This window comes from Ascaphus truei, chromosome 3 (assembly GCF_040206685.1).
Source record: "Ascaphus truei isolate aAscTru1 chromosome 3, aAscTru1.hap1, whole genome shotgun sequence".
NCBI classification, from domain to species: domain Eukaryota; kingdom Metazoa; phylum Chordata; class Amphibia; order Anura; family Ascaphidae; genus Ascaphus; species Ascaphus truei.
Window position 1 is genome coordinate 365,375,657 of NC_134485.1, and position 27,557 is coordinate 365,403,213.

The 27,557-nt window shown below is 42.9% G+C and overlaps 1 protein-coding gene and 1 long non-coding RNA gene across 2 annotated transcripts in view; both read right to left on the reverse strand.

Annotated features, from left to right (window-relative positions):
* PDS5B (PDS5 cohesin associated factor B) overlaps window positions 1-13,740 on the reverse strand; it is a 104,294-nt gene extending 90,554 nt beyond the window's left edge. Inside the window, exon 1 of the mRNA XM_075592136.1 lies at window positions 13,564-13,740. The gene's annotated coding sequence lies outside the window, so the exon portion shown is untranslated. The remainder of the gene's footprint in view (window positions 1-13,563) is intronic.
* Window positions 13,741-15,959: 2,219 nt separating this feature from the next.
* Window positions 15,960-27,554, reverse strand: LOC142490191 (uncharacterized). The gene is made up of 3 exons (XR_012800001.1): window positions 27,457-27,554; window positions 19,813-20,013; window positions 15,960-17,444 (listed from the first exon to the last, which is right to left on the reverse strand). It is a non-coding gene; the product is annotated as an uncharacterized LOC142490191 (long non-coding RNA).
* Between the last annotated feature and the right edge of the window lie 3 nt (window positions 27,555-27,557).

Below are 27,557 nucleotides of genomic sequence, written 5' to 3' on the forward strand. Positions count from 1 at the left end.
CAGTTAGATTTTAGTTGACAAGTAGAACATGAACCAGCAGGAGCTGTACTTTTGAGTGGACAGTTATGTTCTCAATTATACTTACATTTACAGGTAACAGCATTTTACTTTTTGTTGTTTATGTCTTGTGTAACTTTTACAGTATTGATGTTACATGTATTATGTAAATTGTAATATTCTTCACCAGTTCTAATAAATATTAAATTACAATGGATTATACTTTCACTGTCACTTAAAATCGACAGGGTAAAGTGAAATTTAAATCAGAAATTCAAACCTCTAAAGGGACTCCAATGACTTCTACCCAAGGCCCCAAGAACCCCAAGGCCACCCCTGCACTAGGGTTTGGTTTCCCACCTTCAACTCCACCAGGGCCCAGTCATTATTATTGGCAGTGGGTCCAGAGTCCTTCCCCCCTGGAAGGACCCTGGTGCAATGCCGGTGCTTAGTCAGTCAGTCTCATCCCACACACCTCAGTCAACCAAAATCTCCATGTCACTGAAAATCTCTTAGGCTGAGTCCCTATTGACTCAGCCCGTGCGGAGGCGCGCTGAGGGAAAGCAGGTGCTTTCCCTAGCCTTGGTTAGTGCGCCGTCCGGGGGCGTGTCGGGGGGCGGGCCAGTGACGTCACGGAGCTGGGTCACCCTCATTGGGCGAACCGCTCACGTGACCGACCCTGCGCTCCCGTGAGCACCAAAACTAACATTTTCTTAAGACCCATGCTTCCGCACGCCTGCTGAAGCGTGCGCGAGCCCCTGCTAAAGCCACTCTCATTGCAGCTGCAGGGGCTCACTGGTAAGCGTGAGCGCGCCTCAGCACGGGTCAGCGCCTAAGCACTGACCATGCCCGAGGCTTTAGGCTGCGTCCATAGAAGGACAGTCAGCGCTGAGCCATGCGGACGCTCCGCGAGGAGCCCCGTCACCCTCAATGAGGATTCTTGGGAGGGGGCTCCCGCGAGCGTCCACAGGCATGCTGAGGCGCAGGGATTTTCTGCCGACAGCAAAACCTGTTTGAGCGCACTTTCGGCTGAAAACCTCCAATCCGAGCGAAGCAGCGTCAACATCACGGCGTTGTTGGCGCTTCACGGGCTATTGGCCCAGTGACGTCAGTGCCCCGCCTCCCGATTGCGCACGCTGGCCTAAGGCCGCATCCATATAGAGGGGGGAGCCGCGCTGAGGCTCGTCTGCGCAATCAGGAGCGATTGCATGAACTAGCAAACGAGCCTCAGCGTGGCTCCCCCCTCTATAGACGCAGCCTTAGGCTGTGCTTATAGTGCCGGCAACAGCAACGTCGCGGCAAAACAAATGCATTGCCGCCGTCGCATGCGCTTATAGTAAGCGCGATGCGACGGATTGGTCCCAATCGCTGGAAGTCATCTCTATTTGATTTTCCAGCGACGGCACTATAAGCGTAGCCTTAGAAAGGCTGTGATGTTGCTTATTCTATAGGGCCGCTATGCAACATCTATTTTCTAGGAGAATTCGGGATGCCAATTTGAATGATGTTAAAGGTAGTTGCGATGGCGGCCCACCAAGCCATTTCTGACCTCCGAGGGCAAAAAAAAATTATCAAAGAAGGGGCCCTTCACAGTGTTGGGGCCATACACATTTGCTAGCGTGATCTGCGTCATCTTCCCCCCAGAACAATGTACCTACTCTCACCATCCCTCTTGACTACATCAGGTTTGAAAGGAACCGTATTGTGCCAGTGGATGGCAACCCCTCGCTTCTTGACCATGGACGAAGTGTGAAACACCACAGAGAATTGTTTGTGTGAGGACTCGAAGGCGAAGCATTTGCAGAAGTGTGTCTCTTGTAGTAAAATTAAAATCGGCCGCCTCCCGGTATAGCTACAAAAATAAAGTCTAGAAAAGCCTGGGTGACTGAATCAGCTCTCAGGAGCAATGCTGTTACCCAGTGGGTGGGACAAAACGATACTCAGGAGCTACACAGCAAGTGATCTCTGGAGTGGCAGTAAGTAAGTGCCTAAAATAAGCATGTCCCTGGAACCACAGAGCAAGGCTTCAGAGGCACACCTATAGTTTAAAAAAAAAGAAAGAAAAAAAAAAGTGAGTGGGAGAACTATGTGCTTCAGAGTTTGTATCTATGCGCTGGGGGTTTGTTTTTTGTTTGTTTTTTTAATAACCCAGGCAGTAGCTCTGGGATCACAACATCGGCCGTCCATCTGGGGTGGCCAGCAGGTTATCTGAGAACCTTGTAGGTTGTGGAGAGGGGTGGCCTTGTACAGTGTGGGGATGGGGGGGGGGGGGGGGGGGGGGGGGACTATGTGCAATAGTGTGAAAGCTATATACACAAGGACATTTATCATTTCCGCACACATACAATTTGAAGTGTGTGTATTCCTGTATTGTATGTGTGCGTTTAACTGGTATGTTAGGAAGGGGAGATAGCGATCAAGTATCTTTAATGGTCAAGGGATCTCGTGGCCCCAGCCTTCCGAATCTCGGGGACCGCAACAGATCTAGGACTTTATCCATAGGTGAGAGCACTGAGCAAAAGCCCAAGCATCTGTTGTAGGATTACTAGCAATTAATAAAATTAGCCTGCAGGCTAAGCGAACAGTTCGTTAATCACAGTTTTGTAAGTTGTTATATTATACGCATTACTCTAATTCCCCAGTTTGTGTGGATGTTTCTTTCCTGGGTTCCATGCTGTGGCAGAGCGACATAACAAGCATGCACATTATACTACTATATAAATATATTTACATCTCGTCGCCAAGAGTGCTTGGGCCCCGTAGCCTGGTGTGTGTCATCTGTTGCCCCACTATGTATCCCAGGATATCGTTAAAATGGGGAAAAAAAGAAGAAAAAAAACAAAGGGAACCAAGGTTCCAATATCAGTGCTCTAGGGCAGCGGAGTGCAACCTGGGGGGCACGAGATTATCTGCGGGGGGTGCGGGGTTTACAGAGGCCCCACGCATTTCCCAAAGGCACTTAAATTAAGTGCCGGGGAAGCGGTGAAGGCCTCTGTAAACTGCAGTAACCGTGCCTCAGGCGACTTCTGGAGACGCATCGCCATGGCAACGCAGCATCAAATGATGCCGCGAGGTCATGTGGCGTCACATTGCCATGGCAAGGTGACGTCATGATGCCGACACCGAGGTAAGAGGGGGCGCAAGCGGAGAGAAGGGAACAGCCGACAGGTGGACGCAGGGAAAAAAAGATTGCACTCCCCTGCTCTATAGTACACAGATGTCCCATTATCTTCATTTATGTAGGACACATTAAATGTAATGTGTCCAGATATGCATGAAGAGTTTGTGCATATGAAAAGTCATTGATACATCTAGGTTGGAGAAGGAAACCTTAATTGCACCAAGAGGGGATGTCTATAAAAGTGGGACATACCGACCCCCTCACGACAATGGTGGCATTTCCTTGAGTTTTACTTAATTTCTTTAAGAATAAAGCACGATTGGTAATCGAACAATCACATCCACAAATGCAGGCAGTGAAATCCGATGAAGAAATAAGAGGTGCGCAGCTGGAGTTAAGAGATAAAGGCTGGATCGCTCCCCAAAAAAATTTAAGCTATGTTTTTTAGGCCATCAGCAACATAATTAAGAGATCAGGCAGAGTACGTCCGACGAGTTACACGCATGTGTGCGCGCTGTCAAAGCCAGGTCTTCATATTTGTTAGAGTTGCAGTAGATCTAGAGAGAAAACTTCTTGAGCTGTATGTACAGACATCCAGCATTTTGTCCATCAGATTGCTGGTTCATTGCTCCCCCCCGAGAGAGGTATCATGTTAAATCATGGACTGCTTGCTGGAATGCAACCTTCAGGTTCCTATACAGTGGAGCTATAGCTTCTTTTATAGAGAGCAGCGGTCTGGACATTATCCGCTTCTGTGCTCAGCTTGCCATGGGGGGAGCCGCCATCTTGTTGGTGCACACACCATTCCTTGACGTCGTTTGAACAGTTCGTCCTGGCCTGAGAATTTGAAGTACCCATTTTTCTTCTGATTTCAGCCACTTCTTCATGTTGATTGATGATAAAATGGCTTGCTGGGGCGATAAGTTTTGGCTTCCCTGTAAGACACTGCCCTGCTTAGGAAAAAATATTTTTCTGTCTGGTGGCTGGAAAGTACTTCCCCCGGACACTTAAGAGATCTTCCTAGTGTAAGGCATCTCTAAACAACTTGCATCTTGCGATCCATGGTAGCTTTAATGAACATTGCATCATCAACAGGTAGTTTGGTCCTTTTTATTGTAATTGCTGCATCCACTTAAGGATTTTCCCATACTTTTACTTCCTGGTCTTCAAATGGATACATATTCATAAATGTTCTTGGGGTGCGAAACTTCTTAACCAGATTGAAGCGGAGTGGGTTCAATCATTTATTTTACGACAGAATACAGGGGAAAAAATCTCTTCCTCTGAGATCTTCCAAAACAGCTATTGTTTAGTTGATCTTCTCTTGGATCCTTTAGATCAAACGCCTCTTTTATGGCATTGATTAGGGGCATCTACCAGACTCCAGAACTAGGATCTTGGTGTACACCCATAGATCCTACTCAAAACCCCTGGAAAGTACCATGTTCACTATTTCAATGGTAACAATAGCCTCCATTGCCCATACTCTGTGCACCTGTTAGATTGTAAGCTCCTCAGAGCAGGGACTCCTCTTCCTTAATGTTACTTTTATGTCTGAAGCACTTATTCCCATGATCTGTTATTTATATTACTAGCTGATATACCCGGCCTTGCCCGTGATGTAATGTTCTGCCTCCCCCATCCTCCCCCTCAACTCCCTTCCCCCCCTCTTCACAGCTGTTCAGGCTGCCCCCCTTCTCTCCTGACTCCTTCCCCCCCTCTCTCTTGAATCCCTCTCCCCCCTCTCCTGACTAACTCCCCCCCTCTCCTGACTAACTCCCCCCCTCTCTCCTGACTAACTCCCCCCCTCTCTCCTGACTAACTCCCCCCCTCTCTCCTGACTAACTCCCCCCCCTCTCTCCTGACTAACTCCCCCCCCTCTCTCCTGACTAACTCCCCCCCTCTCTCCTGACTAACTCTCCCCCTCTCTCCTGACTAACTCCCCCCCTCTCCTGACTAACTCCCCCCCTCTCCTGACTAACTCCCCCCCTCTCCTGACTAACTCCCCCCCTCTCCTGACTAACTCCCCCCCTCTCCTGACTAACTCCCCCCCTCTCTCCTGACTAACTCCCCCCCCCCCTCTGTCCTGACTGAATACCACCCCCCGCCTGAGGCTGTGTGCCGCCATCTTACCGGGGGCATCTGCAGGAGGAAGGGGGTCCTTCCGGAGGCTGCCTGCCCACTGCCTCTCCCCCCGCCGGGGAGGGAGGGAAGTGAGCGTTGGCGGCTGGGGCAGGAGGGCCGTGCCGCGCTTCCCCTCCGTCCGGGAGCCGGTGGGGGGGAGGGAGAGAGAGAGTTGGGTGACGTCATAGAGCCGGGTGACGTCATAGAGCCACCAATCTGATTGGCCAGAGGCTGAGGACCAATCAGATTCACCGCAGCTAGTACCAACATTTTGATTTGATATATTAAGATCTGTTATTTATTTGATTACCCCCCTGTATTACTACTGTGAAGCGCTATGTACATTAATGGCGCTATATAAATAAAGACATACAATACAAAGACATACAATAGCTGCTTACAGCATTGCAAGCCTAATTAACCCCATGTAACATAGGGTTCTGCTAATTAACATTGGTGCTTACCCTCCAAGAGCACTTTTTACTTATCTATATACGTTATCTATGTTGTCCCGGAGTCCCTGAAGTTCAAATTTGAGTCCATTGGACATAATTAAATTGTTTTATTCATCCATTTCGCAACTCTTTCCATCTTGGAGAGATCCTTGGCATAGTTGTCTTTGATCTACAAGGTGCAAGTTTAAATCTAAATCTTCCACAGTGGTCTCCTGGTCTGAGGAATCCCAGTATTCTCCCTCTGAAAGCTGTTGGAAGACGCCAGACTCTTCCGACGACGATATGCATCTTGTCCAGGCTCATTTGTGACCTTGTTCTCTTGTGGGGTTGTTTATTCACCAGAGCCACTGCACTCAACACTGTTTCTTTCATCCATGAAAGGAAGGTGGACAAATTATTCGTCTCAATAGCGGGTTTGTCCTAGGTTGAACAAACCTCAGCTTCCTTGGTACGTTCTTGTAGTAGAATAACGCTGTAGGTATCTTAGATGTCCTGCCTTCAAGTTGATTCCCAGAGGTACTGTATTAGCAGAAAGATTAATATCTTCAATGGCATAACGAATAAGCACTCTCACCCAATCACTACTGTAGCTAGGGCAAGGGTAGCCAACTTCAGTCCTCAAGGGCTACCAACAGGTCAGGTTGTTTCAGGATATCCCTGTTTCAGCCCAAGTGGTTCATTCAACCACAGCCATATGTGCTGAAGCAGAGATATCCTGAAAACCTGACCTGTTGGTAGCCCTTGAGGACTGGAGTTGGTCACGCCTGCACTAGGGTCTCCACCAGAAGTTTTTGGTAGCAACCCTTTGCATGAAACAGCTTCAGTAGTCATACTTGCTCCAATCTGGCTTCTCCTAGCTTACAGGAAAGGCAGTATACACACTGATGATCTTTTTGGCATTGCCACCTTAAGTGAAGGCTGTTGGGCACATTTGGCACCATTGACATCATTGTGTATTGCCGCTATAAGGAGCAAGTGAGCCCACGCTCTCAGACCACGTGGAACGCCAGAACTTACAGTACATGGCCAGTACCTCCTCTGCTTGCGTTCCAAAATGCCTTTGCGGTCCCACCTGGTCAAGGGCCTCCGGCGTGCAGACAACAGGTGCATGATGCCAGAGCTTCAGGAGGAGTGAGGCTGAGAGGACTCCCTGGGAACGGACTACCTACACATAGCCCTAGTGAGACCCAATTAATAAATTATCATTTAAAACGCTACTGCTATGCTGTAGGACATGAAAAGACTGCTTCTGCAGGTAAATGGATGTGCCCATGTACTGGTACCTGCAGAAGTGTTCATGATTGTACGGAAAGTAAACATGATAAATCATCGACTTGCATGTCAAATGTGTGTTGTACCTAAAACATGAAACTTAGACCTGTTTAAAATATATGTCTAAATTAATATTTTAATCAAGCAAATACAACGGTGAGGGTAACATTATTCTAGTAGTGGAGGACAGGGATAAGAGATTGATGAGTGACAGGTAGACATCCACAAAAGATGGGGCTTATCTTGGGTTAGAGGCATATTTCGGCATCAAATCTACAATTCAATTGTGGTCCCTCCCACACTTTGAACCCAGAATTCTACGGTCTACGGGCAGCACTAGAAAGCGGGAGGGTGGCCGAGTCCCCATCACAGCAGTTCAACTCGTCTGTCTGCTCCACTTCTAGCAGATAGATTGAGTGGGGGGGGGGGGGGGAAGAGAAAGATGAAAGAAACGGGTGGAGGGGAGGCAGTTGGTGGAACTTGCCCCGGGCGCAACATTTCTAGTTCCTCCTCGGACTACAAGATTTTTGTATATGAAATCTAAAATGTAATAAGTACTAAGTACTAAATACGATCTTTGGGCTCTAGTTGAACAGATTTTCCTAGATAGTTTGTGTGTTAATTACATATTTTTTCTAGTAAAAAAAAAAAAGTATCCTTGGTGGTAGCAACGTATTAGAGGTGTAGAGTGAAGGTTTTTATTGAGATAGGGCCCTTGAAGTTTGCAATGTGGGAAGATAAACGAGTCAGCAGGGTAGCTAGATCACTTCCACATACACAAGTCAGGTGCACACGTGTGTGGCGTACATGACAACACTATGGAAAATTATTAGTTCACTTTGGTCCTAGGAGGGACAGCCTTTTTGATATTTGAAAGCAGCAGGTCCTTTTCCGTGGTCCTCACAATACATTTACACAGATATTGTACATTTAAGTTTGTTGTCTGATACACAATTTTGATTTAACTGCTTTTGTTGCGCACATGCATTTTTTGCTTCTCTAGATCTTTATCACTGCATTAACCAGAGAAGACAATGGTGGACTTAATTTGTAGTGCTCCTTAATTCACATTCATTTTCTTAAAATTAGATCCTTAAAAACTAAAATTTCCAAAATTAAATGTTTCTATGGACATTCTTAGCGATTTTCTTCTCACCAGGGTTCCTGACAAGGACAATGCACATCAATCAAGTGCTTCCAACATAGCTCACATTTCCGGTCAGTATCAGGAAAAGGGTAGTTCACCTTTACATGGTCCAACTCAGTGAGAGTGAGTGAGTGAGTGAGTGAGTGAGTGAGTGAGAGACAGAGATTTCACCTTTAATGTATTTCTGCAGCTTTAACATTTTAGTTCAGTTGTATAATCGACTGGTTGATATCCAATTCTGAACAGCCTAAAGCTGCATGGGGAAACTGACCAAATAGCAGACATGCTCTGCATTTAGATGTATACTGTAGGTGGGGGTCAATGTATGTGCAGAGCTTTGTAGGTCAGAGTTTTTGGCAGTCATTGCTCATTTTTGTGTTTATGTCCTTTTGGAAGGTGTTCTTTCTGCTGGCAAACTATTTAACTGCATACTTTTAAGGCCACCGACTAGAAAGAAAACACTCACTCTTCCCTTTAGTATTCCATGAGACGGGTGCACATATAAAGTGCTAAATATTGTAAATAGCTTCAAGACGTACCCACCTAAAAGAGCAGTATTCAGTCGAGTAGTATTGGAGAGAACAGTATGTGTAATAAAAAACCCATGAAAATTACTTGTGTTAAAAGTTATTTTAAAACTCCCTTTGAGGTGCTAAGTATAACTAACGCTTAACATTAGTAGTAGTTTTAGTTCAATGAAAAATCCAGTCCGAGGGGCAGCTAAAGTACGAGGAAATTCTAAAGTTAGCTGTAACGGTTACAAATATAATAACACGAATAATTAAATATTTCAACCAATTTGTGGTAGCTACAATATATAGTAATACCGTTTGAATTCTGCAAGTTACTTTCTAATGTTTAATATGGCATATATTGGCTAGATAGATCAAATGCTAAAGATTCAAATGATGTCAATACGGTTATGCAGTGGTATAATATAAATCACAGTACTAGATGTGATTTCTAAATTATGTTGATACTATATTTTAGTTTCTGCAACAGTTACTAGACCGTATTGGTTGGTAACTGTATATGTAGTCTGGACGGAACCAATGTGTCAGCTATACAGTATAAGCCTTATTCTAAAAGCAGAGTGAGAGCTACATTAGATAAAGATGGAAAGATAAGGTCCCTGATATGGAGCACCCAACTTATAGTAATTCGCAAATGAACCCATGCAAAGAATTTAACTTTATGACTCAATTACATGCACACTAAACATCAGCAATAGAAAGTGCACATCCACTTGCTGAAAAGCTGCAATAGGCAGTAATCCTGAGATTACAGTCAAGAAATACTTGGAGAATCATGATAAATGACTAAGACGTTTCTAACTTTATACGCTCATAATTTTCAAGTACTTTAAGTCTGTTCCATGCTATACCAGGTATCTAGAGATGTTGTACAGTAGCTTAAAACCTACTTGACATTTTATTCAGGCAAGTACACCTGAAAAGATTTATTAAGTCACAAAAACTGTTATGTTGGTCAATTAAAGTGAACACAAAATGCATGTCTCTACCTAGCACTATTTTCTTCACGCTTCTAATGCCCTGTTATTTTCTCTAATTATCACATACAGTGCTGCTTCACGCTATTCAAAAAGTTTCATTAGCCCGCAAATGCCTTCAGAATCTTCTTTTCTGATTACATCTGGGCGATTGCAGTGACAAATTTGTTAAGCTCTTTAGGAAAACACCCACACAAAGTTAATAAAAACCGCCATAGAAACCGTCATCTCCTCGCCTAAGATGTGCGCACGTGCACGTTCGAAACGAAGTATTTAAAGTAAATATCAGTTGTCAGGGTAGAAGCTACCCTGTCGCCGATGTACGGAGTTGACACTTGCTACAGTTTGCATAAACAACTCAAGTTGTTTTTTCAAGCTGCAGCAGCGTCACTGGTACTTCGGCAGCCAATCAAATCATTCGGGAAAGTGTAGTGAGAAGAGCAACCCCCATCCCTAACCTCAGGTCTGTAGACCCGCCTCCTGAACGCTTGAAATGGTCTACTGGGGATGATGAGCACACATCGCCCAGCAGACTGACGCGCGCACACGCAGACGCGCGCCCTACAACTCCTGTCTCTGCCACCCTGAACGAGGCCCAACACTTTGCTTAGAACTTCCAAAATTAGTGTTTCAATTTTTTCTTTTAAAAATATTTATATTATACAATGTGCTTATTTTCCTTTTGGACCCCAAAATCTGCCAGTATTGCATATTTTGCGACACTTAAACATTGTAAAAATGTTGTTGCTGCAACCATTTGCTTTTTTCCTACTGCTTGGTGGAAAACCTCCCTGGCAGTGGTTCGCAGTATGACCTGATGCTGTCATGTCTCAAATGCTCCCTGAGGCTCGAGCCTCTGTTCTTTTGCTTCTTGTTGCATACCATGCTGAAGATGGCTGGTAAATTGCCTCTAAAATGTTAAATGACAATTTATTTTTATGTGCACAATGCTTACAATTGGGCTTTTCGAGTTTGAATGTTGACCTATATTTGCAAATCCATTAACTATAAATTTATTAAATGCATTAACAATGGCACAGCAGCTATTCTGTGTTTGAGTGCTCTTAACTTGAAGTATCTTATGAGGTGTGTGGAAATGACCCTTTCACCGAAACCTAAAAAAGGTTATTTCCCCCTATTTCAGGAAATAGCCTGAGCTCGGTCACTGAACATATCCTGGCATACCCCACATTAACGTATGCAATGGGACTGGAGCATGTATGTAAAGCGAAAATGTACTTAAAGTGAAGCACTACCTTTTTTCTTATCAATGCATGCACTGTACTGTATGACAATGCATGCAATCGTCATATACATGTATAACTGATGTAAATAACGCATGTGGAACAGGCTCTATAGTCTCCCCGCTTGCGCACAGCTTCGGCACAGGTAGGGAGCTGGTATTGCTGTTCAGGACGTGCTGACTGGCACATGCGTGAGATGCCGTTTGCCTATTGGGCTTATGTCCTTACTCGTGAGTATACTTAAAGTGAGTGTCCTTAAACCGGGGTATGCATGTTCCTATAATGTATAACAGTATAAAAGCTACAAATAGGAACAGTACTAAAGAGGTCCATGACACGGATACAGGGTAAGAGCTATGCACCGTGCACCCCAAAACTGGAACAACGTACCGGAGACTCTCACAGACATCACCAGTCTAAGTTCTTTCAAAATTAAGCTGTCTCACATTTTCATCTGGTCTGTAACTGTTACATACGCCTACAATATATATTATCTCTAACTGTGCATGATATGTCTTGTATATAATGTACACCGTGTTCACTTATGTAACCATGTATTATTTGTCATCATAACTCTATGCCCAGGACATACTTGAAAACGAGAGGTAACTCAATGTATTACTTCCTGGTAAAACATTTTATAAATAAATGAACATAAATGGAGAGCAGCACAAGTTGATTTGCTCATCTGAGCAATAGATTACCATGAGAGTAGAATGCCTGCAACTTAAAAGCTAGTTAATAGCCATTCATACTTACTATCTCAATTCTGTTATCCCTTCCATTAGATATGGTCTTTCCTATAGAAACCATGAATAACTAGCTTTAAAAGTATTTGAACTAAACATGTATAATAAATCATTTGGTAAAAAAAAAAAATCTTCTAAAAGACACACCAACAAGTGAGAAACTCTAAAAAGTGCCTTCATTGTAAAGACAGTCAACCACACAATAAATCAGACATTTTACACACAGGCACTAATTTACTTCAACAGCCCACAAACCATTGTAATGGCACGTGAACTAGAAATTACCAATAGTCAAAACACATTTGCTCAAAGAGGGAAAGCAGGTAAAAACCAATAGTATGTGAAAGTTTTTGTTTGAATATCTACAACTTGAAGCTTCATATGAACTGATGGGGCCTTTTTCTTTCGTAGGTGACAAGTTGATACATTTGAGGGAAAAAAACAAAAATCAATACTCCAGATGAAAACGTATCCCTTAAAAGGTTAATAAAACAACACCAATATATATAGCCATTACACTACGTATATAATCAGTGAATACACATGGAAATAAGAGTATGATAAACAATGTTTAACATACTGAAATAAAACAATACTACTCTAACTGTATCACTCCATATTCCACAATGTAACAGATGTAATTTCACCCTTACTGAAGGAACAAAAAAAGAGAGATTGTGAAACTGGACAAAAGTTAGTCAAATGAGCTCAGCAGGCTCCAGCAGTTGTGAACAAAAATGATGGTGGGCCTCAACTTTTTACAACACAGCTCAATCCTCTCATGCATCCTGAAAGGTCGCAGGTATTTGCCCTGCAAACATTGACAGATCAAACCCACACAGAGTGATGTGACCAGCAACTGCAGCTTCCATACTCATCACCTGTCTGGGAATTGTCCGATTTTACAAGCTGGTTCAATAAATTAAACCTGGGTCATAACCAGTGGCCAGAGCACGACTGTACTATCTGGTGGGGAGCACCACCACATTGTTTTTTTTTTTGTTTGTTTTTTTAAACTGGTAGCTCCACTTTCTATTTAAAGAAATCCAAGAGGTTTTACAAGTAAAACATTGCAGCCCACAAACCAGCTCTACACATTGTTACAGGCGAAACGTCACCTGCAGTGTTATTGTTTGGTCCAAAAATCCCCAAACCTCCTCAACCGAGATTAACAGCCAGCCGCTAACCTCCAGCACAGAAAGGGTTAGGGGCAAAGCCACTGCTCACAATGAATGAGGAGGGGGCCTGTGCAGCCCCAGGTATGGTGGGCAGCAGGGGCCAGGCAGAGAAGTATAACGCATGTGAAGCAGTTCCCAAGGCCTGCAGCTCACTCACAAGGAGCGGTGCGTGACATCCCCTCCAGGGGGGACAGTGACAGTGCTGGGCTGATGTACATGATTACAGACCCCGGGGGGGGGGGGGGAGACATGTACAACCCCCTTATGGTAATGGGGGGTTATTACAAAAACAAAATGTGACGAGGAGGCAATTAGTACCCATGCTATGATAAGGAACGGGGACGGAGACGGTGGGGGGCAGTTATTACCCATCTCAAAATCATGGGTAAGAGGCAGTTATTACCCACCCCAAGTACAGGGGTAAGAGGGGGCAGTTATTACCCACCCCCAAGTACAGGGGTAAGAGGCTGAAAGGGAGGGAATCATTACCCCCTCTGAGTCACGCAAAGGGGGAGATGGTACTTATTGGAGATCAAGGGGGGGGGAGAGAGAGGGGCAATTACTCCACCCCCACCCCGAGAGGAGTAACAGAATGCGGAGAGGGTATAAATACTCCGCACCGCGCCCGGAGCCTCCATCCTCCTCCCCACAGGAGAGGCCGCTGTCCCCCAGACCCCCGGCACACGGACCCCCGGCACAGGAGTCAGCCAGCACCGCAGACCCTGTTCATCGGTGTCCCCTGGGCAGCGCCGCCGCTCCACTTTACCTCCTCCCCCTTCGCTTGGACTCGTCAGCCTCAGTGTTTCCCTCCGGACTCCTCCACCGCGCCGTTATCTCCAACCGTCCGGGCACCCCGCTCAGCGCCGCCTTCCCCGAGCTTCAAAATGGCGCCAATTTGTCTCCGTAGCCTCCAACAGAAGCGGCGAATGTGAAGAGGGAGAGCGCGAGCGCGGCCTCCCTACACACAGCGGGGGAGCAGCGACACCAAGCGGCCCAGGCGTGGAACTGCACGGCGCCGCCCCTCCGTGACGTCACCCGCGGTGATGGACAGGCTCCACGTTAACTCCTTGACTGCCAGAGGGGCCAGTCATACATCAAACACAAATTCAATGCAAGATAACACTCCATATGAATGTACAATATGCATAATTTAACCACTCCACCACTACTAAACGTAACCGTTATAGAGTGAATGGCAATGCCTCGCAATAGGCTCAATATTACCCTTCACATTAATCTCTTGAGTAGCAGATGGACGTGCAAAATGCATCAAATATACATTAAAATAACTATTAACATGTACAGTGTACACTAACTATTGATATACTCTGCAGTGCACATTAACTCCTTGAATGCGAGAGAGAGACTTAATGAGCTTTATAGCATTAACCGTTGCAACCAGAAATCATAGGGCCAAGGACAAATGAAAGGAGCAGGCCCCCCCCCTACCACCTACCAAATTTTTAGCATGCGACTTTTACTTAACTGTTTTCTTCTTATTGTAATATGGGAAAAAACACTTTACAATGCAATCTGTTTATTTAATATTTTAAACAAAAGACAAAGATACCCAATGCTACATCCAATGTGGCAAAAGGCCTGGGGGGTGAGGGGGGGTTAAGTATGGACCTGGGGGTGGGTTGTTAAGTATAGGCCTGGGGGTGGGTGGTTAAGTATGGGCCTTGGCTGGGGGGGTTAAGTATGGGCCTGGGCTGGGGGGGGTTAAGTATGGGCCTGGGCTGGGGGGGTTAAGTATGGGCCTGTGGTGGGGGGGGTTAAGTATGGGCCTGGGCTGGGGGGGTTAAGTATGGGCCTGTGGTGGGGTTAAGCATGGGCCTGGGGGGGTTTAAGTATGGACCTAAGGGATAAAGTACAGTATGAGACTAAAATTAATGACAGTACCTCTCTTCAACCAGTCCGCGGTGGGGGCCTTTGATCGGTCAGCGAGGGGGCTATCATCCGGCCCGTGGGGGAGGCTTCAACCAGCCCGGAGGGGGGAGCTTTCAACCGGCCCGTGCTTCAACAGGCCGGGGGGGGGGGGCGGGAGGTAGGCTTGGGTGGGGGGCGGTTATTGGGGGGGGCGAGACTTGCGGGCTAATTCCCGCAAGAGCATTTACTTTCCCCCAGGCCCCGGTCCCTGTGGCTGCTGCCCGGGGCAGGAGGCTGGCGTGGGGGGAGCTGGGTTGGCGGGCGAGGGCTCGCCACAGCACTCCCCCTCCGTCCCACGTTGGGAGCGGGGGGGGGAGTGGATCCACCGTGCTCCTGCGCATGTGCGCTGAGACCTCTGTGCATGCGCACGGGTTCGCCGGTTGGAGTATTTTTTTGCGCAACAAGCCCGAGGACCCGATCGCACCGCCGCCATACCCCAAGGCATATTTTTTTTTTTCTGACACTTTTTTTTAAAAATTATTACACGGGCACAGCCACGCAGGGAGGCCGGGCCCCCTGACTCATCGGTCCCGGGACGCCAACCCCGGCAGACCCACCCTGTTGGCAGCCCTGGTTGCAACACAATAATATGTGATTTGATACATTCCAACATCAACGTTAACATCAGGAAGCCCTGAAGAAGACTTTTCATTTTCTGCACAGTGATTATGTCTTTCTTTCTGCTCCATTGGAATTCTGGAGGGATAGACTTTTAGTCTTTTGACCCCTATTAAAATGCCAGCTGTTTACTTAGTGAAGTTATAGGAATAAGGCCAGTGGGATTAAATGCAGGTGTTATATACGAATATGAAAGACTAGATGAAATGTTTTATTCATTAGCAATTCCGGTTCTAATAAGTGTTTTTCCTCAAACAACATGTTTGACTGGACTGCTGCATTCAAATCCTCAGGATTACTGAACTTTAACTGGTATTAGGATAAAATACTGCAGTTTTGATGAAAATCTAAGTTCAGTTTGGGCATATTTCGGAGAAATCTGAGACGTAGGTTTTAAGAATCAATTACGTGAAGTTGAGCTGCTGACTATAAAGCTTCTTTTCATGCACTGGGAATAGCTCTCAAAAAGATTATTTTGCCTGAAACAAATGACAATATTAACCATGTGTGCCACAGAAGGAATTAGTACTGTCATTGACAAGAGAGGTTGCCATGTATGGGTAAATAAATTGAATCATAATATTTTTTAATTCATGAAAATACTTTTAATGACAGGTGTGTTTTGCTCTGTGGGGTCAGAAATATTTATTTTACAGCTGAACCCCGTTATAGCACGGTGCTTGGGGTCCAAAAAATCTGATCGCGTTATATGCGGATCGCCGGCAGCAGCTGGCAGCTCTCTACTCTCCCTGCTTCTGCCTTCAGCTTCTGGCTGACAGGGAGAGGAAAATCAGAGCCAGCTCCCTTAAAGAGACAGTATGCCTGTGTGTGTGTCTGTGTGATCCCCCTGAACAGAGAGCATCAGAGCGACGAGTTGTGGGGTCACGTGATGTCATTTGATGCCGGAGCCGGGGGGATGGGGCGCAGGCAGCCACCTTCCTGCCACCTGGGACATGACAAGCCCTGGCCACCCCAGCAGGACACAGGAGAGGCTAGAAAACAGCATGGTAGGAGATCTGCATCATGGTTCTGAATATTATTGGGAGCCATGCTCACATCGCGTCATAAGCGGATTCGCCTTGTAACGGATCGCGCTATAACGGGGTTGAGCTGTAATTATGTATGTATATCTTTATTTATATAGCACCTACAGTGTGCCCAGCACTTTACAAAAGAGACAATACAGCAAAGGGAATTATAATACAATAAGTGCAATAAACAAAATCAGACAATTCAAAAGGAAACCCCTCCCCCGAAGAGCTTACAATCTAAGTGGAATGCTGGGAGACTAACAGAAACAGCAGGTGAGGGAATAAGTGCAGTAGATGGCAGAGCTTGGCAGGAATTACTGTGGGTGTTGAACAGTAATCATGAGTCCAGGCTATTGAAATGCTAATAGTATTAGTATCTCCAAATGTATATATGTCCCCTCAAACCTTCCGCCAAATAAATTAGGGAAAGATGTCTGTGAAGAAAAATGAACATACCTGAGGTAGCATGGGAGATATGCTGATGTCTATACAAAGTATATTTAAATGAGTCACACATCCTAAAGCCAAACACTTTAGAGACCCTTGTGACAAACAGGATTAGAACCCAAACCACTGCAATTCAGGGCAGCAGCTCTAGCATTGAGCTGACCCAGACACTTGGAAATTCAATTGTCACATATCTCTCAGATGTGCTCATTTGTTTTCACAAGGAACATTGAACTGGCAACCAGAAAGTGGAAATGGTCTGCTTTTAAAGCAACAATACTACTTTCCCACCCTTTTTGTTCTTCCCTTTTCTATATGGAAAGCATATGACAATGTATAATTTAACATTCTTACCTAAGATGGCAATCGTTTCGTGCATCTGTTATAAATCTGAAAAAATCCTGATTGTGTGCTTAAAGCAGCAGTCCAAGCTGCCATTTTGTGTTTTTTTTTATTCCCCCTTTCACCCTTTAATATGTGTATCAATACAATCCACACAATGATAAGTAATTAGCGAAGTTGCCGATCGATCCATTCTCCTGTGATCGATCGGTGAAGATTCGGCTCGGGGGTTCGCTAAATGGCTGTCCGTGCAGCAGAAGAGGACCGAAGAGGCAAAGTTCTGTGGGGAAGATGTTTTTCAATGTAAAAATCCAAAATGTTTCTCTTTGTGAGAGGATTTTGACAATGTCTCCATCTCTCCAATTATTGTCTACACATTCTATCACCCTATATCGTAGACACAAGGGATCCCTTCCATGTTTAAGACTAAAATGTTTTGAAACACTGAGTGTTTGCAAAATTTCCATTTAAAATATTGATACCGGATGGGCTTAATGCAGAATTAGATATATGGTCTTTTAGGTTAATCATGCCCTTTTTTCTTAACTTTATATGAAATTTATATATAAATGTTAGAAATAGAAATATAGATGTATTTATATTCATCTATATGAGTATTGCTGGCTTAAAAGAATTAACTAGGGAGACTATATGTCTAACCTTATCCAGACAATAGAAATATTGATGGATTTATAGCGTATTCATCTATAAAACTATTGCTGGCTTATAAGAATTAATATCATTATATGGCAAAATTATTATTTAGGGAAATTAATGTGTAGATATGGGTTCCAATAGGAAACACATCCACACATGCACACCCTGGTTTATGAGAGTTATGACACAATAGAGATTCAATTCAACTATGTAAACACTCATTTATTAGAACAACAAAATATAACACTTACACAGTAATACTACATATACTTCCTTAAAAGGTTTGTACTTATTACAGGCCTAACAAAACAATACAATTCATCCTAGACATTGATATAAAACACAGATATACAGGCATACCCCGCATTAACATACGCAAAAGGGGACCGGAGCATGTATGTAAAGCGAAAATATACTTAAAGTGAAGCACTACCTTTTTTCCACTTATCGATGCATGTACTGTACTGCAATCGTCATATACGTGCAGAACTGATGTAAATAACGCATTTGTAACATGCTCTATAGTCTCCCTGCTTGCGCACAGCTTCGGTACAGGTAGGGAGCCGGTATTGCTGTTCAGGACGTGCTGATGGGCGCATGCGCGAGCTGCCGTTTGCCTATTGGGCGATATGTCCTAACTCGCAAGTGTACTTAAAGTGAGTGTCCTTAACCCGGGGTATGCCTGTATATACAGATTTACAAGTGCACAAGAATTTTTATCATAATTACCTTCTCTGAGCTCTCCCTCCAAACTCTTCTCTCCTTCTCTCCTAGATAACTAATACTCTGTCTGTTTTAAATGTGTTTCTAAACCCATAGCTGAACATGTAGGAGGTTTTGATTGGTTGAGGAAGTATGCACAAACTAAAATGTGTGTTTCTCTTTGAAGTTGATAGGAATTCCAAGGAATACCTTATCTATTATATGATGGGAATAACTGGTGGACAGGTCAACAATACTGATTAGGAAAATAGCAGCTGCTTCTCCCTGGGGTCTAGATGTTAATTCAGGAAATACAAGTTTTGTTTTGAAGTCCATGATAATCAACAAGAGAAGATATATTATCAGGGTGTGAAGCAAATAAACCTTTGTTTGTCAATATATCTCCTTGAATGTTTATCCAGGTGAAGATAGAGTATCTACTTCAAAAGACAGTTTATGATTCCTGCATCAAAAGCATTCCTATAAGCAATTCTCTTGGGTAACAATATATATATATATATATATTGTTACCCAAGAGAATTGCTTATAGGAATGCTCTATATTTTATATATACATCTATCTAAAAAGATTGCATTATTAATACAGTAGGGCTCCACTAATATGGCGGGTTCTGTTCTATGGCCCTGCCGCAAAGCGAAAATCGCAGTAAAGCGGAACCGGTGATTTTTGGCGTCTCCTGCAGGTCCCCCTTCTGCGCATACGCGACCTTCGTTCTGCACATGCGCAACCTCGGCAGCCCACCTTGTGCGCATGCACAGACATGGTGGCCCCCTTCTCGGTACCGTCGTATCAACGAGAAGCGAAACACCAAGAAGCGGGGCCCGTCTGTAACTTTTTTTTATATCTCTTCTTATCCCAATGTCATACATTTATTGTATATATGAATGTATGATTATGTATAATTGTATTAATTGTGTATAAATTATTCCATTGAATTGTAATAGTTAATTTTATACACACATTTTAAATTTTATTGTATAAAAAGTGTGTTGTATTAATTGGATTTTTTATAAATATTGAACCTCAATAGTGGATTTTAGCATTGTATTGTGTAATCTATGTTAGTTTTAAATATTGATTCTAAATGCAATTATTAGAGACATATGTCATCATTTTATATGCAAAAATCATTTTATCTGTCTTATTTTGTTAATAGAGAAAGAGATGGGGGAGCACAGGTGGAAGGGTGAAATGGAATACAGTATGGTTCAGGTGTGTTAGCAATAAAGGTGGGGTTTTTGAAGTGTGTAATAACTCTTAACACTCACACGGCCTTGTGCAAATGCTGTCGCATCAAGGTATCTTTAGGTCTTCTCCTCTCTGTCTTGTAAATTCGTTCTCCACTTTACGTCTGCGCTCTTCTTCTCCTTCTTCTTTGGTGTGGTATCACCAGCTGCTGAGTTGTTGTTGTGCAGAGTCAAGATCTTCCTCCAATCTTCACCTCCAAAATTAACTCCACACTTTCAATGCTACACAGAGCACAGAGAGGAGAAGAAGAGCGCAGACGTAAAGTGGAGAACGAATTTACAAAACAGAGAGGAGAAGACCTAAAGATACCTTGATGCGACAGCATTTGCACAAGGCCGTGTGAGTGTTAAGAGTTATTACACACTTCAAAAACCCCACCTTTATTGCTTCAGAGTCTAACACACCTGAACCATACTGTATTCCATTTCACCCTTCCACCTGTGCTCCCCCATCTCTTTCTCTTGTTTCCTCTACTATTAAGGATCCTGGGTAGATCCTTTTTTGGGGTTTTGAGTCACAGGAGGAGAAAAAGAAGCGGAGGGCTACCTTACCAACTTCTAAGGTTGTTATTATACATATATCCCGCACTTACTACACACACAGGTAGCGCCCGGGTATTTTGTTTTCCATAAACGTTATTTTGTTATTACCATTAAATTGCTTTGGATTTATTAAGTGTAGACAGGTTATGATTACAGAGCCGTTTTAGGGTATATAATCCATTAATGACAGTCAATTAGGAACTCCTGATGAAGCCATCGGGCAAAACACGTAGAGTTGGAGGATCTGTCATTGTTTGGAGACGTGGGAGAGGTGTCCTGGAGGTCCGCAGAGCGGCCACAGCATTCCAGCCCCAAGTATCGCGAGACGCAAGCTCCGTGACGTCACGAACCAGGAAGCGACTGCAGGGTGAGCAAGCCGGTGCTCCCCGGCGTCCTTCTGATACATGGAGCAGGGTAAGGCACAAACAGAGACTCTGAGGGACCACTGCGCCAAAGAAACCCATACAACTTCTGTATTCTAAGTTTTAAATGTGAGTTTACATTTTAAAGCTTTTTTTGTCTGTACCAATTATATTTTTATGACACTGCACCATTGGATCCGTTTCTCTTCTGTTTCCGATGATCCTGGGAGGAAGATTGAAGCTCCCTGCAGCCCCATGAGAGATAATTTTAAAGCAGCATATAGTTTTATAAGGAAAACTATTCGCAAATATTGGCCCATTTTGAGAAAAGACAAAGAACTGGTTGACATATTACCTATCACTCCAAAAATTATATTCACCAAAGCACCAAACATAGGACAAAAATTGGCTCCAAGCTGCCCCTTGACGCGACCATTGCGTCGTACCAATACTACCAGTAAGGGATATCATATTTGTAATACTTGCACAGCCTGTAGATATAGTTCAAAAAGTATTTATTTTTCTTCTACAATTACATCCAGAATTTATTATATCAAACAATACATCAATTGCAATAGTATCAATGTTATATATCTCCTTGAATGTCCTTGTGGTCTGCAGTATGTGGGTATAACCCCGAGGTCTATCAAACGTCGACTATATCAACACATCTACAATATTAAAAAAGGTTTGATCACACATAGCATTTTCAGTCATTTTCTTCAAGTGCACGGGAGGGACCCTACGGGTCTTAAATGTATGGCTATCAAAGCCCTCACGCCTCATTGGCGTGGAAGAAATATTTCAAGCCTCCTGGGGAAGTGAGAATCCTTTTGAATTTATGAGCTTCGTACACTAGCCTCCTTGGGTCTCAATATTGAGTTCGATCTCAAATCTTTTTTGGCGGACAAGTAGAGATATATCTACTTTGTTCCTCTATATCTATTTATAAAATCTCCAATTGCACATTACATTCATGGTATTTCTATCATATCTGAAGAATATACGTGTACACCAACTACCAGTCGTCTAGTTATATATTGACTACACATCCTATATGTTACATTTTGGACTGTATTCTGGCTATTCCATTTTCGGATTTTAGTGGATCATCTCCTATTGCTTCCTTGTAGTTTTCATAATACTGAATGCTCAATGAACATAATCACCATTATATCTATTTAACTTCACATTTTATATATTTTCATCACGTTTATAAATATGCCTACATGCATATTCTGTACAATTTAGGTATATTCAAACATACACACACATATGAGATAGTATCTAGTTTATTATCGCTGACGCTTTGCACATGCAATATTGTTGTTGAATCTGATATCTTCAACATATTGTCAATTAGTGTCTATACACAGTTCATTGTATTTATATTTGTTTATTATATTTGTTTATTATGTGTTTAAATGTATGTTATTTGATTTATGTCTTTGTTTTTGCTGAGATACTAAGCAGTTTTCCGAATATCATCACTGCGCATGTCTGAGAGTACCAACAGGTGTACTCTACCTTTTAATTTGAACTATAAATAAGTGGACTCACAGGGACCTGATCATTAACTTTATACCCCTGAGGAAGGAAGTTGTATCTTCCGAAACGCGTAGGGTGGGTTCTGCTGGCCCTGCTGCTTACTATTGCTGACTACAGCCGATGACGGCACCACACTGTCTATTCCACCTGCTGATCAGAGCGTGACGAATCTGTCACCACAAACTGCACGCCAAGCCGGGCAGACTCAAGGCGAATCTGCGACTGCAGTTCCACATCCCGAGCCGACTACACACTGAGGTCTGATCCCGCGAGATCTGGAGGGGAGTTCCACCGGGGAGTTCCACCTGGAAGCAGCGGCTGAGGGGCAGTGCACCGCCGAGGCAGGGGAGAGACGCCAGGAGCTGACAAGCCAGAATGAGAGGGGATACTCTCTAAATATCCACTGCGTATTACCACTTTACGTCCGGTAAGTGGTCATTTTAGCCTTAGCAGCAGATTCACCAGCGGACCCTTTCTAACCAACCTATTTTAAACATTGTTTATATATATGTCCATACTCTGTATTGTTCATTAAATGTGTCATTTTTGAATCAGTCACCTGTAGTTCATCTCAGCATTTTGTTTTGTTTTGTGATTTGTTTTTTGTCACTAGTTTTTATATATTCTATTACATATAATTTTATATATATATTTTATTTATCATGTTTTTTAGTTGTTATTGTCTTATGTTTTGAATTTGTTATACAGTATTACGCTGTGTGTTTTCATTTGTTTCCCATTTTATATATGATCCATCCATCGATTGGAGCACAGTCCTGGATTTGACACAGATACCAGTCCTGGTTGTATATATCCTTTTTGTTATAATATGGTCATGTGCGAGGCGCCAGAGATATAAACCCTTTTTTCACACAGCATATAGTTTAATATCATTTTTATTCACAAATCACTTGATTATATGCACCTTGTATTATTTACTTTGTTTGCACATATTTTGCACTTTATTGTTCAAGCGCTCCCCAAGTTTTTTTCTATATCAATTTACTAATAGAATTAAGAGGTAAAACCTATTATTATTGTGTTTTGTAGCAGCCATTTATTACCACTTTTGAAAAAATAAGGGGCGTTAAAGTGAAATACCTAACAGTAATAAAAAGTGATTATTAAATTATAATCTGTGTAAAGGTTACCTCAAACAAAAAGATTTGCGGGTCCTTGAAGAAAATTGGTGTTCTGCAGCAGGAGTAATAGGGGGATCTCGATTCCCCTATAAACAAATGGGCAAATAGGAAAAAAACTCTGTATACAGATCCTACTGTGCCGAGGTGCCTAAGGATGAAGCATTCAAAACAAGTATATAAAGTATGACATACACAATTATTAAAAAATACACAATCAACAATAAAAATTTCTAGAATAGTACTTGAGATACCTGAATCTTACGTGAGCTGAATGATATATAGCAATATTATGATCTAATATACAACCTACTTAATATATGTCCATATATCCTTCATCCATAGTGACAAGAGGTTAATGTTGTGTAGATAAGTAGGTAGGGTCTTGAGATTCCAACAGGGGGTCCCTGAATAACTTCAATAGTTGGTCGAATAAAGCGCTTTATTATAATTCCAAAAACTGAAGCAAACAGAGTATCCTCTATCTCTCTGATTAGAGTTGGGTTCCTCCTAGTTGGAATATAACTACACAAAGTTGCGTCACTTTGAACTGTCAACAGGTAGGTATATGCACCAAATCAATTTTAAAAGTGATATCGTAAAAAATACTTAAACACCCTGTAGGTGTAATGCATAGGAAGATATATATATGCACCTACAGTAGCTCGCTAGATATACTTGCATATGAAAAAGTCCTATTAGCACAAAGATGTCCTTGTATTTACCTTGGGTTCTATGCAGTGTGTAGGTTTTTCCTATACTTAATGTAACACCGCCGTTGCCTGTCAGGTGTGTGCGCTTCACGGCTTGCCCGGTCTAACGTGGGTTAGATTTGTGGGGTGGGTGCTAACGATGGAAAATGGAGGGAACCTGTGCTATGCTGGCAAAGGTGATACCCTTTCCACGGTTTCCGTGGGAACCTAGTGCACCGGTTCTCTCCTCCCTGGTCTGCCGCCGTGATCATCCGTCTGGGTCCGCGCCACACATGGCTTGCGTGATTATATTTGCTCTAGGGTACAAACACTGCTGTGGGAAGCCATGGATACCTGTGCATATGTAGAGGGTCGTTCCTCCTCTGGTTCTTCACTACAATAATGCTGTAATGTGGTGCAGCAAGAACCGCTGTTCCTTGTGTCCCAGTCAGCCTCGGTCCATCCGGGTTACTCTTCCTCCGACTCTGTATCCACAGGTGATGTTCCGTCAGGAGTCAAAGTTTGGCGCCAAGACAGAGGATGATTGTTGATTGTGGTTTTTTAAAAATAAATGTGTATTTCATACTTTATATACTTGTTTTGAATGCTTCATCCATAGGCAGCTCGGCACATTAGGCTCTGCATTCGCTAAGAGATATTTATTAACACTTGCACATCATTTATTCACATTTCACAAGCGCAAGGTTATTTTTTTCCATTTACATCCATATTCACCAGGTTCTTCAGTTCAACACCGTCATCATTTTTCAAACACATACAGTGACACACAACAACAGTACTGCTCTGACATATTCACCATATATCCACCGGGCAATGCACATCCACATTAATGGACATTTAGGGTTATCATGTGTTAACAGCTGTTAACTATTCTTGCTCTAAGTAATGCAATTGGACACTAAGTAGTGGTTCTATGATGTTATTGTGAATACAAATGAGCATCAGGTGCAGTGATGATATAAGGATAGCAAGCAGTTTTGTGTTATTGATATCAGCTGGATTGGTTATGGTTCATGATACTCAGTAATTTTTCTTTCCTTTGATTGTAATTATGAAGTGTGCGATAGCAGAATTGTGATTAGCTGCTTTAGGCAACTCAGCATCCACTCATACTCCATTACATGAGTAGTAACTATTAGAACCACTTTCTGTGTTTTCCATGGCATGATTGTTTACGGCAAATGATTTAATACGGCTGCCATACAACATAGATCAAGAGCACCATGTGTTATTTTTAATAATTGTATTCTTATCACTTATTCACAGTTTTTTCACTATATTGTTTTCACTGTAAAATATAAAAATAATTTTTTGGCGTGCACCACTAAAAATGTACTTTCTTTGAATGATTGATTGGCTTTTGTCAGCCTTTCATTTATATGTTAATCTGTTAACTTGAGTACATAGGTTGCACCCTTTTGTGATAAATAGATTATACATTTGTCAATTAGTATTACATTGAGTGAGCGGTGTGCTCTGTCTTTTGTTTGTGACCTTTATTCGCTTGCCTGATGATATGGCTTGCTGCTCTGCTTGCCTTCCCTGCGGTCCCCAGGACACACCAAATCCTAAAAGGCGGTTCCCCAATTTATATACCCTGGGGGTGTGAACCTTTCCTTCACAAGTCTAGGGGCAAAACAAAGTGTTGCACAGCATCACCTCACTGGTCACATGAGCTACTAGAATCTTCCTAGCTCCAGTCATGCCACATGTGCCAGGAAGCTGTAACATTGTAGCCTAGCTCTGAGCTAGCTCTTATGGAAGACTAAGTGCAAAGGGTTTAACCCCCACACTGCCAGCATAGAATATAGCCATCATGCAGAAAACCAGGCCTGGTTTTAGCACGTGGCTACACGTTGCTTATTTAATAGACACTATCATTGGTAATTGAACAATATATGCGCTTTGCGATATAAAAATCAAACCCCAAATCACAGTTTCCAGTCGTACGAACTAATGTCGTTTCTGGTTTTCGGGCTCGCCTAAGATGCCCGAGTCCTTCCAAGACTCGATCCAACTCGTTTCGCCCCCTTGTTCCCTGCAGAAGCCACAAGGGGGCAAAACGCCTTGGATGTAGTGTTTTATATGCTATTAATAGCAGTCACATTTCACTTTTATACCCACAGTAACGGGAACTGTAAGTCTAACTACATCTGTATAAAATGGAACAAAAATTTAAAAAAAGCCCACATGTATGTATATTTCAGAATCATTTTTTTACTCTAGCATCCACACTTTAGTAGTTGTAAAAAAAAAAAATGGATAATAATAATTATATTTATGTATTCTATTATCTTTTGCTGTTTGATCAAATGCTTTTATGCATCTGGGGTCGCATGGACTGGAGACACTCCACCCCCTCCAACATTGGTATCTTTCTTGTAATAAGGAAATGATATTTTTTATGAAATAATAATAAAATGTTGGTGTTATATTTGAGCCGTGACGTTTTCCTGTCCTGGAGTATGAAATGATTGCTTGTAGGTGGAAAAACTGTTCTGCACAGCAAGAACACAATCAGAAAATGCCCGGATTATATGGTTAGAATTTAAATAAATTATTATTACATACTTTGATTAAAAGAACAGCTGTTAACAACAGATTATGCTACTACAAAATATCAAGAATAGCAAAATGCAGTAGCAACAATATCCTTGTATTACAGATAGAGCTGCTGGCATAGCTAGAGTTCACAGGTCTGCAGTGAAGCACATTTTGTCAAAAACATCAGCCAACTGCATAAAAAGCTTGTTAGAATCTCTAAAACTGGAAGTCCATGTGCTAATGTTATGGATGAAAGATTTTCTTGCTAATTGCTTTGCAGGAACGCCTTGAATAACTTGACTTAACATCATTATTGTAATTAAAGTAAATGGAGAAATATGCGCTGCTTTGAAAAGCATCTAAAATCATATTTTAAAAAGCAACCAGTTCTGCCCCGGTGAGTGCTAACTGTAGATGCGTACGTCTCAATACCGTAGTAGTAACGGTTCAGACGTAAGGGGTAATGTCCCTTAATACAAGCTGAGCCGGCGTAGCAATGAGCCTACTAGGAGGAAGGGAGTTTCTATATAAAAATAAAAACTTCTCTTTCACAGCCGCACTACCACAATATATATCTGAACTAAATGCTAGCGAGGCCCAAATTATGCATTCTGAAGACTTGAATAAATGACATTTAATTTGCCTCCATGATGCATGCATTTTCAGATTTAATAGTGGGCTCCTATTTGCCAAAGTGTATTGGCTGCAGCACATGTATTACAAGTGATTTGATTAGAAATTATGTATAAATCTAATTATCATTTTCGAAAAGTATTATAGCCGGGTAGGAGGGCATTGCATAGAGATAACGCGAACCTTAAAAGAGCAAGTTTAGTATCACAGCGCTCTCTCTGCAGGCGGGACGATCACTGCGTGCCTCTCAGCCCGTGGCGTGCACCGCCGACAAACTACAACTC